This window comes from Phacochoerus africanus, chromosome 1, assembly GCF_016906955.1.
Source record: "Phacochoerus africanus isolate WHEZ1 chromosome 1, ROS_Pafr_v1, whole genome shotgun sequence".
Lineage (NCBI taxonomy): Eukaryota > Metazoa > Chordata > Mammalia > Artiodactyla > Suidae > Phacochoerus > Phacochoerus africanus.
Genome location: NC_062544.1, coordinates 231,539,203 through 231,552,514, shown reverse-complemented (window position 1 = coordinate 231,552,514; position 13,312 = coordinate 231,539,203). Strand labels below are relative to the sequence as shown.

The 13,312-nt window shown below is 36.2% G+C and overlaps 1 long non-coding RNA gene across 1 annotated transcript; it reads right to left on the bottom strand.

The window, feature by feature from the left end:
- Positions 1 to 2,357: 2,357 nt before the first annotated feature.
- On the bottom strand, positions 2,358 to 7,023 carry LOC125113193 (uncharacterized). Its single transcript, XR_007131379.1, has 2 exons — positions 5,352 to 7,023; positions 2,358 to 2,900 (listed from the first exon to the last, which is right to left on the bottom strand). It is a non-coding gene; the product is annotated as an uncharacterized LOC125113193 (long non-coding RNA).
- Between the last annotated feature and the right edge of the window lie 6,289 nt (positions 7,024 to 13,312).

Here is a 13,312-nt window from a genome sequence, read left to right as displayed (position 1 = left end):
ACCTCCCCCACAGCCAAGCAGTGTAGGATCTGAGCCACGTCTGTGACATATACCACAGCTCATAGTAACGCTGGATCTTTAATCCACTGAGCGAGGCTAGGGATCAAACCCACGTCCTCATGGATAGTTGGGTTTGTTACTACTGAGCCACAACAGGAACTCCCTAGAAATGGAAATTCTTAGACCTATCCCAGATCTTCTGAGTCAGTATATGGGGATGGGCCTCATGGGTTCCAGCAATCTGTAATTCATCAAGCCCTCCAGATGATTTTGATGCACATTCACATTTGAGAACCACTGCTGACTAAGGTACTAACAATGTGAGAGTCCAGTTAAAAAGGTAATGGTTTTTGTAACTAAGGTAAGGAAGTTAACAAAAAAATATTGATGAGTAGACATTAGATAGCCTTACAATGAATCGAAGAGGCAGGAAGCATCAACATCTGACATAAGTATCTTCCCCTCCCAATTCAGGATAGTTGGTAAGGGTTATTTATACACAAATGAAATTCCCCTTGTTGATTTTGTTGTCTCAACAAATAGCAATAGAAGACCCTTGCATGGGCAAGGATAGAAGTGTCTGCCCCTTTTATTAGAAAAACAAGCTTTTCAATAGCAACACTCCACTTAGCAGATTTCTATGGCTTACCGGACAGAACAATGGCTCAAAACAACCCCCAGCTTCATGGGATGATGGGAAGGCAAGTATGGAATTTTGTTTTTCTCTCTGATAGCGTTTATAGTTCTTTAGGAAAGAATTCATACAGGCAAGGAGGGATTGACATGAATAATAGGTCAGTTAGTCTCTAGAATTATAAATAGATGTCAGTCCAGGTAACCATAAGTTACTAAAGTAACTATTTATAACAAGGATCTTCAAGCTGCTGTGACACAGGGCAAGTGAGATGTGTCAAAGTGGAACCCCAAATCTCAGGTCCCCAAGTTTCCAGTGGGGTGCCTTTCCTGATGCCTAAAGACAGGACCATATTAGAATGTACACTTGTAGTGTCTCAGAGGTCATCACTTGCCCTTCCTGGGAGGAGTGACTTATCTGCCTAGTGAAACTTGGGAGAGCCTGCCATTCCATGACTATCTGCCTGGAGGCAGGGTACTACGTAGAAACATAGATAATGCTGGTCAATCTCTCTTTCTCTTGAACCTCTCTGTCCATGAGTTACTTTTCCTTTGTGGTGCACACACTGGACAGACCTCAGAGTGGGGAAAGGTTTCCTGCTTTCTCCCTGATGACTGAATGGGAAAATTAAAATTGGAGTAAGAGGGAGGCTGGCTTGTCCATTTCTGAAATTCAGCTTTTCCATCATGAAGCTAGATGTGTATTTTGACTCCTGCTTGTTGCTTTTATTTGCTATTAACTGAATATAACCCAGAGAGAAGGGAGGGTGTGTGACAACTCCTCCAAACCTCTAACAAAGACAATAAAATTATGGGAGACTTGTCTCTGCAATCTACAACCTATGAGGAATACATATTTATTTCTAATACAACAAAATGAAAATGTTGGAAGGGTCATATAACAATTTCCAAAAGTGGGAAATGGATATGAATGTAATAGAGTTCCATCAGGAAAGCAGAACTTCTATGAGTATCATGGAATAAGGGATTATTGTAGGAATAAGAGGAACAGTTGTGGAAGAAGATGGCACTCCTCAAAGGGGGAGCTGGTGGACCAGAGACCTTCTTGCTCCTAGCCAAACTCCTACAGCACTGAGACAAGTTGGGAGCTTGAGAGAGAATCTAGGCAGCTGCCAGAGAGAGACTGTGAAGGAAAGCTAGCAATGTTTACAGAAGACTGCTGCCTCCATGCCTGATGGTGGGCCTAGGCTGCTGTGGCTCAGTAGGACTGGCAGGTGAAAGGAAGAGCTGCACCCAGAGCAGAGACTGAAGAAAACCTGGATCCCCTGGTTTCTCTGAATCTTTCTCTCACCAAACCTAACTATGGAAACCTTCAGAAGGTAATGACAGCTGCTTTGTCTCTGCCCTCCAAATATTATGCAGTTTCTCTATTGACTCACTCTAATCCTAAACCTTAAAAAGGGTTTCTGGGAAATATACATCCAGCCATACTTCCCTTACAAATAAAGACAGTAGAAAATTATGCTTCCACTTAAAATGATTCATTGATGTCTGTAAAAATCAAAACTCACCCTCTCCTGAAAGGATAAAGAATTCCATGTCACCCATCACATGTGCTGTCCATTCCTCTTTGGGTTGAATCATAGTACTGCTTTTATCCTACAATCTAAATGCCAGGCTATAAGGTTAGCCACTATTAATACATCTTGTTTAGATAACAGGGGAATAGAAGGTTGGAGGAGAGCAAAGAAAAATAACTGAAATCAAGAAAAGAATATACACATTTATTTCAAAGCTGGGATGAAATACTCGTAACTGCTACAGTCCTTGTCTGCAACTGAACATACAGTCATTGCTGGTAATTCTATCTTCCTTCTGGCACTATCCATTCCATACCTCTTTATTCTTAGTAAGCACTTTAACTGGTCTTAGATTGTTCCCTACTGAGGTGATGGAAACTGTCATTCCTAAAAGTCTGGACTCATTAGCAGTTGATGCAGTTTTCCATTCATTTTATCACAGACACACGAGTTCCAAAAGGCGCTTCAGAGACTCTCCTGTGTTGCAGTCATTGTCCTCCCTGCCTCCGTTGTGATCATTCCTCTGGTGGTTCACTGGCAGTAGAAGCTCAAAGGGCCAGGTGCCAAGCTCAACCTCCAGTTTATCAGACCATTTGTTGTAGCCCTTGATGAAAGAATTTTACTCTGAAATCAGAAACACATCCAGCAGAGACGAAGATTGTGGGAACAGGAAGCTCAAATTCTGCTGCATCAGAGGGAATGGAGGAGTGCAAAATACTGATTTCCCTTGCAGAGAAAACATTTGATAAAAATTTTAAATTCTTTTAAACTTAAAAATAAAACCTTTTAAAGTCTCATAAAGGATTTCTTAAAAAAAACTTATATATCAACCACACTTAAGAGTGAAATGTTCACAACATACTGTGGGTGGTTCTCTTGGATTCTTTCAGGTAAATTTAGTAATAAATTGGGTACAAAGTATGAAACTGCTTATAGAAATTTATATCTTTCACACATAAACACACACACATATATATATAAATTAGAAAATAGAGATAAAAAGATGACAAAAAATTAAAATTTAACAATACTCACATAACTACAAAAATAAAATATCAAAGGTCATAAAAGACTTGAATTTATGGAAAGTTTTTATATTTTAGAAAAGTTGATTTAACATTATAGAGATGTCAATTTCCTCTAAGATTTTCTATAAATTTTCTATAAATCTAACATTCAAATGTCAATCTTTTTTTAACTAGACAAGATGTTTCTAAAATAATATGGAAAAAATAAATGAACAAGTTTATACAGGAAAATTCTTAAATAAAAATGAGAAGTTCTATTAAATATCATCAAGCTGCAATAGCAAAAATTAGAAAAGATAAAAATGTAAAAATCATCACAGAAAAATTATACCATAAACATAAAAAATACCATACCCCAGCTAGGCATTCAACTAACTGGGGAAAATATTTGTAACTTTTATCACTGGTACTTGGAAAATTTACTTATAAATTGTATACAATTCAGTAAGAAAAGTATGGATAACCCAAGAGAAAAATTAGAAATGGATTCAGTTCTCAGAAGAAACAGAAAAAAGTAGTTTTTACCGGTATGACAGCCATGAAAAGTTTAACACTGTGATAAATGATACTGTTTGATAACAATAAAATGAGGATGTGGGAAAAAAGACATTGCTGCTGGCATATTTTTAAATGCACATACATTTGGACCAATTAATTCCACTTCAAATGATATATATATATATATATATATATATATACATACATAATAATTGTAGAGTGTTCATTATAGCAAAAGATGAAAAATAATTTGTTTGTTAAGTAAGTTGAATGATGGCATATCCATTAGTGGAATACTAAGAAATTGTCAAAAATGATCAAGAAGCTCTATGTATGCTGATATCCTGCAACATTTGCCTAGACACTCTATGGTGAGAAAGGGAAGGTATGGAAAAATATGTATAGAATGTTTTCATTTCTGTAACCCACCAAAAACATGTATATGCATACACATGTTTTTATGTATTGTACCTTTAAGACTGCATAAAAAACCTGGTAACAAGTGAATAATTCTGTGAAGAGGAACCAGATGGCTAAGATAGAGGAGTAAAAGGGAATAATTATCACCATGTATCTTCTTTTGTTACATTAGAAAATAATATATCTTCAGTATGGTTTTAGATTTATACTTCCTCACCTCTTGGGACCCCTATTATTTACATCTTGCATTAGTGTCATATATTTACTACAATTAATGCACCACTACTGATATATTAACCATAGTTTACAGTGTAAGCTTCACTCTTTGTGTTGCAGACTTCCATGGGTTTTGATGAATGAATGTCATGTGCCCATGATTACAGTGTCATACAAAATAGTTTCATTACACTGGAAAACCCTATGTTCCACCTATATCCATCCTTCCTGCTATTCCTACCCCAACCTCAGGCAACCACTGTTTTTACTGTTACTATAGTCTTTACTTTCGATAAAGTTTTTGCTTTTCTAGAATGTCATGTGGTTGGAATTGTTCACCTAAAACAAACTGCTAGTTATTTCTCTGGCAAAAATTGGTTAGGTAACAACAAAGAATTGTAATTTAGGTTTTGCAACCTTAGGAACTCATGCAAGTCCTCACACAGCAAAGGAATGAAAACTTTTATAGAAGGGAAGAGAGACTTGGGAGGGCTATAGTAAACAGAGTCCATGGCTTTTCATTGTTTGAATTGTTGCCAAGTGGATTTTTTTTTTTTCCCCTGCTGAGCTCTGCTACTGTAGCAGGGTGTGGGAGCTCCCCCTTCTGGCCTCTCCGCTCTATTTTAACTGAGATCCTGTTTCCTTTTACAGAATGATACACTATGTAGGGTCTTTTGTTGATTTTTGTACAGGCATACCTCACATCAAGCTTCCAAGAAGTTGCATTTTTTTACAGATCAAAGGTTTGGGGTAAACCTGTGTTGAGCAAGTCTATCAGCACTATTTTTCCAACAGCATTTGCTCACTTCATGTCCCTGTCACATTTTGATAATTTTCACATTTCAAATTTTCCATTATTATATTTGCTTTGGTGATCTGTTTGATGTTACTATTGTAATTTTTTTGTATTTTTTAATGATACACATTTTTTCAGATATAATGATATGCATGCAAAATAGACTACAGTATAAACATCTTATATGCATTGAAAAGTAAAAAAAGTAGTATAACTCACTTTATTGAGATATCTATTTTATCATCACTGGTCTGTAAGATTACTTGCAGTATCTCCAAGGTATGCCTGTATCTTTGGTTTTGAGCTATTGTAGCTTTCCTTTCTTGTAATATTAGTCTGGTTTTGGTATTAGGGTAATGATGGCCTCAGAGAATGATGTACTTCTATTTTCTGGAAGAGACTAGAGAATTTGTATCATTTCTCCTAAGTTTGGTAGAATTCACCAGTGAAACCATCTTAGCCTGATATTTTCTGTTTCGGAAGGTTAGTAATTATTAACTTAGTTAATAGATACAGTCCTATTCAGAGTATCCATTTCTCCTTGTGTGAATTTTGGTAACTTTTGTCTTTCATGAAATTGGTCCATCTAAGTCATTACATTTGTGGGCATAGAGATGCTCATAATATTCCTTTTCTACCCTTTTCATATTCATGGGCTCAGTAGTGATGACCACTATTTAGTGGGCCTGTACTCCTGGGCTGCAACTGTTACAAGAGCTTCCTGGAGTTTTCTCCCTTAGGTGAGACTTGAAGGCTAAAAGGAAATTAGGTAACTATGCTTGCCCCAAGCCTGATAGTCTCCCATTTTTTTCCCTGTTGGATAGGGCTTTGTTAGAAAAAGTTCTGGGCTTATCTCGAGAGTTACTTTCCCTCTTCCCCTAGCCAGACATGGAGGGAGTTTCCTCTGATCTTCACCATGATAACCTACGAGGTTTCCAAGATTTTATATCTCAGGAAAGAGTACAAGTATGGGGGTTCCCAGGAGTTTGTAACTCTCAAGCTAGTTCACATAGCTTCTAGCAATTATTCAAGTTATTAAGTGTTCTCGCCATGCTTTTGCTAAAGGTAGGTTGATTCGTTCTTCTGTCTCTCCTGTTTTTGAGGTGGTGGTTAGTCCTGTAACCCCAATTCTCTGATGGATCTAAGAAAATTCATTGATTTTTCAGTTGGCCATCTTTTTTCATGTTTTGATGGTGGGAGAGACAACTTTCAAGCTATTTACATGCTGAAATGGAAACTGAAAGTCCATGCAGCTTTTCTTAAATTTTGAATTTTGCACCATGTGCTTATATAATCTATTTTTCTTCTACCCTAAATGGAGAATCTCAGTTATAATAAAGTGATACTATTGTCCATAGAATGGGACAGATCCAAAAGGAGCATAAATACATTTGATTAATATGTAATTATCATTGAATTAACACAGCTCTTGGAAATATTAGCAGAATGATCAGAAGTTAAATACTCACCCAGGTATCATAGCAAATGAGACATTTTACTACTTGAATCAATTCACAACCTCAATATTTCAAGTCTCTCATTCAGATTAGTAGCTCAAAGATAGCAGCAATTCAAGTCATGACTTCAATAAGTCTAACCTCAAGGGTATTTGCATGAAATGCCACTCAGACTAAATGGTTCAAGGTGACCTTGCTTATTCTGTTAGTATTTTTACACAGCCAGTTTCAAACATCTATTACCATGTTATCGCTCCTCTTGATGCTATCCAAATTTCCGGTATTCTTATAACCCTTCTTTGGTATTACAACAAAAGATTTATAATTTCATTATCTCTGTAAACACAAGTCTATAAATCTTTACTTTGGAATACATAGCCCTAAACATTTTTGGACTTTTAAAAAGAGGTTAAGGAGTTCCCATTGTGGCGCAGCAGAAATGAACCCGACTAGTATCCATGAGGATGAGGGTTCGATCCCTGGCTTTGTTCAGTAGGTCAAGGACCTGGTGTTGCTGTGAGCTGTGGTGTAGGTTGCAGTCACTGCTCAGATCCTGCATTGCTGTGGCTGTGGCATAGGCTGGCAGCTATAGTTCTGATTCAACCCTTAGCTTGGGAACTTCCATATGCCACACATGCATCCATAAAAAGTAAAAAGAAAAAAAAAATGACATTTCTAACCAGAAATATTAACATGGAATAAGCAAATTCTATATTAAGTGAAAAATTAATGAGGTTATTACAAATATGTGGCTTAAGTGGCCAAGTATATTTTTAAAGTTTGTTTGCTATTAGTTCCCATAAATCTGTCAAGAGAACTAGGAATATAACAGGATCCAAATCCTAGACATACTGTTTTGTTACTGAAATTTGGCAAACTTTTCTCAACTACTTCTTTCCCTCTTACTCTCTTCCAGGAAACCAAAGAAAGAACAACATACAACTTCACAATGAATTTTTAAAATATGTTCATCAGTTGGAAAAGGCTATGATGTCCAAGAGAAGACTGCTTTAAAGTATGAAAGATGCTTCTTTCAAAAAGAAAAATGCTTATGTAACACTGCTTAGAACAGCTACATAATAGAAATAAATAGGACAGCAACCTAGACTAGCTTCAGTCAATAAAATTGTTACCTTAGGTATAGACAAGTATAGTTTGAAATTGATTTAACTCCTAGTATAACCTCATCAACCTGCACTACTTTTGAAAATGCAGAGTTTTTATCATTAATTTACTTTCTACAATGGCTACAGGTTTGAGAAATAAGAAACCATGTGGCCAAAGGAAATAAATGTTTCTATTCCATTCTCCCTAAAGGGTTTAGATAAATACCCACTGAGAAACTAACAAAAGCTATGATCTTTATTTATATATACATATTTTTTAAAAATACTATGATATATATATTAGCTTCATTTTACAGATGAAACTTTCCTTAGGTAGAATCAAAAGTTAAATGTAGATGTGGTCACAAAACTTTATGTTTTGAAACATGGTTTTAAAAAGTTAAAGTAATATTAAGAAATTTTAGAATATAAACAACAAAGTATAATTTCATTACTCAGAAGCAAACACTGTTCACCATTTAGTATATATATATGCATACATACATATTTATACACATCTGTGTATATTAAAAGATATGCAGATAAACAAATAGTTTGGTTTCCTGCTTTTTTCCACTTAAATCTCTTTCCATGTATTTATACTTTTCAATACCTTTTTAAAAAGTTATACATTGATAACTGAATGACTGTACTTTACTCCTCTAACTGTATACAGGGATTGTTTCCAATTTTGTGCCGCAATAAACAGTGCTGTGATGAATATTACTGTATCTAAATCTTGATGCACATCCTTATTTCCTTAAGAGAAATCCCCAGAAATGAAACTGTCCATAATATATGTTTTAAAATCACATACCAGTTTGTATTTGAATTGTGGGGCCCCTTTTATAAAGAAAATGCAATATAAAGTTTAAATATCTTTGTGAAACACATGGGGCCTGGGCCTGTTAAGAATCCAGAGTTCTAACATGCTGATTAACTGTGAACTTTATACAAATTACTTTTTGGTAATTAATATAAGTCTTTATTTGTGGGTAAGGAAAAACCCTGCCTAATTAGACATCAACAGTGTTGTCTTTTCCAAGAGCTAATCATAAGCCTTTTTATTTGAAGTTTGAGAAAAGCGTAAGGCTCCTCTAATACATTGTTATCTTTTGGCTCTTTGAGCTAAGTGAGATGAAATATAACTCTTGGAAAAAGAGTGTGGATAATGTAACAGAGAGGTAGAATCATATTCACTACTAAATCACTGCCAAATACTCAGCTACTTAGTGAAAAATTAGTTTTTAATAACATAATGAAACTGTAACTCAACCTACTCTATTGACTTTGAAAATGTCATTCTCTTATGCAGCACTGGATGGACCTTACATAAAAAGCCCTTTGCAGTATCCATATTGGAAGGGAAGAGGTAAAATTGTCATTGTTTGCAGATGACAAGATACTATATATAGAAAACCCTTTTAAAGAGTCCATACAAAAACTATCAGAACTGATAAATGAATTCAGCAAGGTAGCAGGATAGAAGATTATGAAATATCAGAAAAGGAAAAAAAAAACAAAGCCTTTTAAAATTGAATAAAAAAATAAAATACTCATGAACAAATCTGACCAAGGAGGTGAAAGTCCTATATGCTGAAAACTATAAAACATTGATAAAGGAAACTGAAGATGATTTAAAAGAAATGAAAAGATATTCCATGCTCTTGGATTGGAAGAATACTGTTAAAATAGCCATCCTACCCAAAGCATTCTACAGATTTAATGTGATCCTTTTCAAAATACCCATGATGGAGTTCCCATCGTGGCACAGTAGAAATGAATCCGATTAGGAACCACCAGGTTGTGAGTTCGATCCCTGGCTTCACTCAGTGGGTTAAGGATCCGGCGTTGCCATGAGCTGTGGTGTAGGTCACAGATGTGGCTTGGATCTGATGTTGCTGTGGCTGTGATGTAAGCTAGCAACTGTAGCTCGGATTGGACCCCCTAGTCTGGGAACCTCCATATGCTGTAGCTGCAGCCTAAAAAGCAAAATAAATAAATAAATAAAAAATACCCATGACAATTTTCAAAGAATTAGAACAAATAATCCTAAAATTTATATATTACCATGAAAGACTCAGAACTGCCAAAACAATCCAAAGGAAAAAGAACAAAGCTGGAGGCATAACTCTCCTAGACTTCAGATAGCACTACAAAACTACATTTATCAAAATGGCATGGTATTAGTACAAAAACAGACACACAGATCAATGGAACAGACTAGAGAGCCCAGAAATAAACCCACATACCTATGGCTGATTAATCTTCTACCAAGGAGGCAAGAATATACAATGAGAAAAGACAAGTTTCAGAGTTCCCATTGTGGTGCAGCAAAAATGAATCCAACCCCCTAGGGACTCTCCTACCCCCTCCTGTGTGGGACCTTGGCCCCCTCGTTTAGGGACAATGAGGTTGTGGGTTCGATCCCTGGCCTTGCTCAGTGGGTTAAGGATCCAGCGTTGCCGTTAGCTGTGCTATAGGTTGCAGACGTGGCTCAGATCTGGTGTTGCTAGGCTGTGGCTGTAGTATAGGCCTGCAGCAACAGCTTGGATTAGACCCCTAGCCTGGGAACCTCCATATGCTGTGGTGTGGCCCTCAAAATACAAAAGACAAAAAGAAAAAAGAAAAGACTGTTTCTTTGGCACGTGGTGTTGGGAAAGCTGGACAACCACACGCAAATCAGTGAAGTTAGAGTACATCCTCATACTGAACACAAAAATAAGCTCAAAATGGCTTAAAGACAGGAAACTGTGAAAGACAGAACACCATAAAACTCCTAAAAGAGAACACAGGCAAAATATTCTCTGACATACATCACAGTAACATTTTCTTACATCAGTCTCCCAAGGCAAGAGATATAAAGGCAAAAATATACAAATGAGACTTAATCAAACTTACAAGCTGTTGCATAGCAAGGGAAACCATAAACAAAATGAAAAGACAGTCTTCAAAATGGGAGAAAATATTTGCGAATGACGCTAGTGACAAGGGATTAATCTCCAAAATATACAAAGAGCTCATACAACTCAATTAAAACACACACACACACACACACACACAGAACTCAACTGAAAAATAGGCAGAAGGCATAAATAGACATGTCTCCAAAGACACAGAGATGGACAACATGCACATGAAAAGATGCTCAACACTGCTAATTAGCAGAGAAATGCAAATCAAAACTACAATATCAACTCACACAGTCAGAATGGCCATCATTAAAAAGCCCACAAATGATAAATGATGAAGAGGGAATAGAGAAAATGGAACCCTCCCACACTGTTGGTGGGAATGTACACTGGTGCAGCTACTATGTAAAACAGTATGGAGGATCCTTAAAAAAAATAGAAATAAAGTTACCATATGATCCATTAATCCTATTCCTGGGTATATACAGAGAAAACTCTAATTTGAAAAGATACATGCACCCAAATGTTCACAGCAGCACTATTTACAATAGCCAAGATACAGAAGCAACCTAAATGTCCATTGGCAGATGAATGGATAAAGATATGGTACATAAATATATATAGCGGAATACTACTCACCCATTAAAAATGAAATGCCATCTGAAGCAACATGAATGAACCTAGAGATTATCATACTGAGATAAGTCAAAGACAGATATATGAATTTCCCTTACATGGGGAATCTAAAATATGATACATATGAATTTACAGAACAGAAACATAGAAAACAATCTTAACGGTTAAGAAAGGGGAAAGGAGGAGGAGATAATTTAGGAGTCTAGAATTAGTAGATATGATCTACTACATGTAAAATGGATAAAGAACAAGGTCCTATTGTATAGCACTTGCATATATAACTGAATTACTTTGTTGTACACTAGAAACTAACACAAGATTGTAAATCAATTATATTTTAATAACAATAGTAATAATAAAGTCCCCTGCTACATATCCCAGGATTATCCATCTTTTTTGGAGGTACCAAGAGCACACAGATGCTGGGTCCTTGAGGGATTTGATAACAAAAAAAGTGCATTTAGTTCACAGGAAAGATATTCATCCCCCCCCCCTTTAAAGTTAATATTTTACATTTTATAGCTTATCTATTTATAAATGAACATTGGTTCCACAATGTTATTATTATTTTTTGGCTGCATCTGTAGTATGTGGAAATTCCTGGGCCAGAGGTCCAACATGAACCACAGCAATGACCCAAGCCTCTACAGTGACAATGCCAGGTCCTTAACCTGCTGAGACAAAAGAGAACTCTGAGATACTCATTTCTTCTCCTCATGTTTAATATCTTTATGAAGGGCTACTTAAACAAAAAAGCTGGGTTCTGTAAATTATGGTACCTCTTCAATCATGATGATAAGTTTTCTTTAGGGTATTTTTGAAATGCTTCAATAAATACAAACATAAACAAAATAGGCCTCTTCATATGTCAGGAAGAAAGTCAATTAGCTATAAAATGCTAAGTAGAGGGAGTTCCCATCGTGGTGCAGTGGTTAACGAATCTGACTGGGAACCGTGAGTTGCGGGTTCGATCCCTGGCCTTGCTCAGTGGGTTAAGGATCCGGAGTTGCCATGAGCTGTGGTGTAGGTCGCAGATGCAGCTCAGATCCCGTGTTGCTGTGGCTCTGGCGTAGGCCAGAGGCTACAGCTCCGATTAGACCCCTAGCCTGGGAACCTCCATATGCTGCAGGTGCGGCCCTAGAAAAGGCAAAAAGAAAAAAAAAGCTAAGTAGAGCAAGATTGTATAAGATTTCAAAGTAATTTGCTGATTCAAAAGAACCATGATTTTTGGATTTTTATGTTTCCTCTCAATTTATTGACTACATAAGCATACAATTTTAAGTACTCATCAGGCTCATTATCCATATTATAAAAATTAAACAAATAGCCTAACTTTTAAAGGTATAGATTTTCTCGTTCATGTTATTTTTTAAAAATGTGTTCACTTGAGCGTGTACTCAGTGAATGCTGAAAATACAGTTTCTTAACCCACAAGGTTTATTTACCATTATGGATAATAGGCATTTAATATTTATTGGAGATCACTGAGAGAACCAAGGCAAATCTGACTGAAAAAAATTGGATCCTATGAATTAAAATCATAATTCATGATTAAAATGAATAATTCTCAAATTAGGGAGTTTGGGAAGGAAAATTTTATCAAAAAGTCTCTGTGGTTTGAAAAAACATTCAATATGATTAACATATATTACTTCTTTTTTTTTTTTTATGGCATGCACACAGCACATGTAAATTCCCTGGGCTAGGGATTGAATCTAAGCCACAGCTGCAGCAGTGGATGATCCTTTAACCCACTCACTGGCTGGGGATTGAACCAACACCTCTGCAGCTACCCAAACTGCTGCAGTCGGATTCTTAACCCACTGAGCCACAGAGGGAACTTCGTATTACTTATTTTCTTAAATGACAAAAAGCAAATCTCAAATTCTTCCCTTTTCAGAATATACTCACAAAAAAGTAATATTCTATTGTAAAACCATAAGCACTACACATCAATTTTGTCAATTATTAATAAATACTTCAATTTAGATTGTTGGCCCCAGTATCATAGTATTAACAAAATGTTCAGTATTCTCTTATCAAAAAAGTAAAAGGAGTTCCTGTGGCAC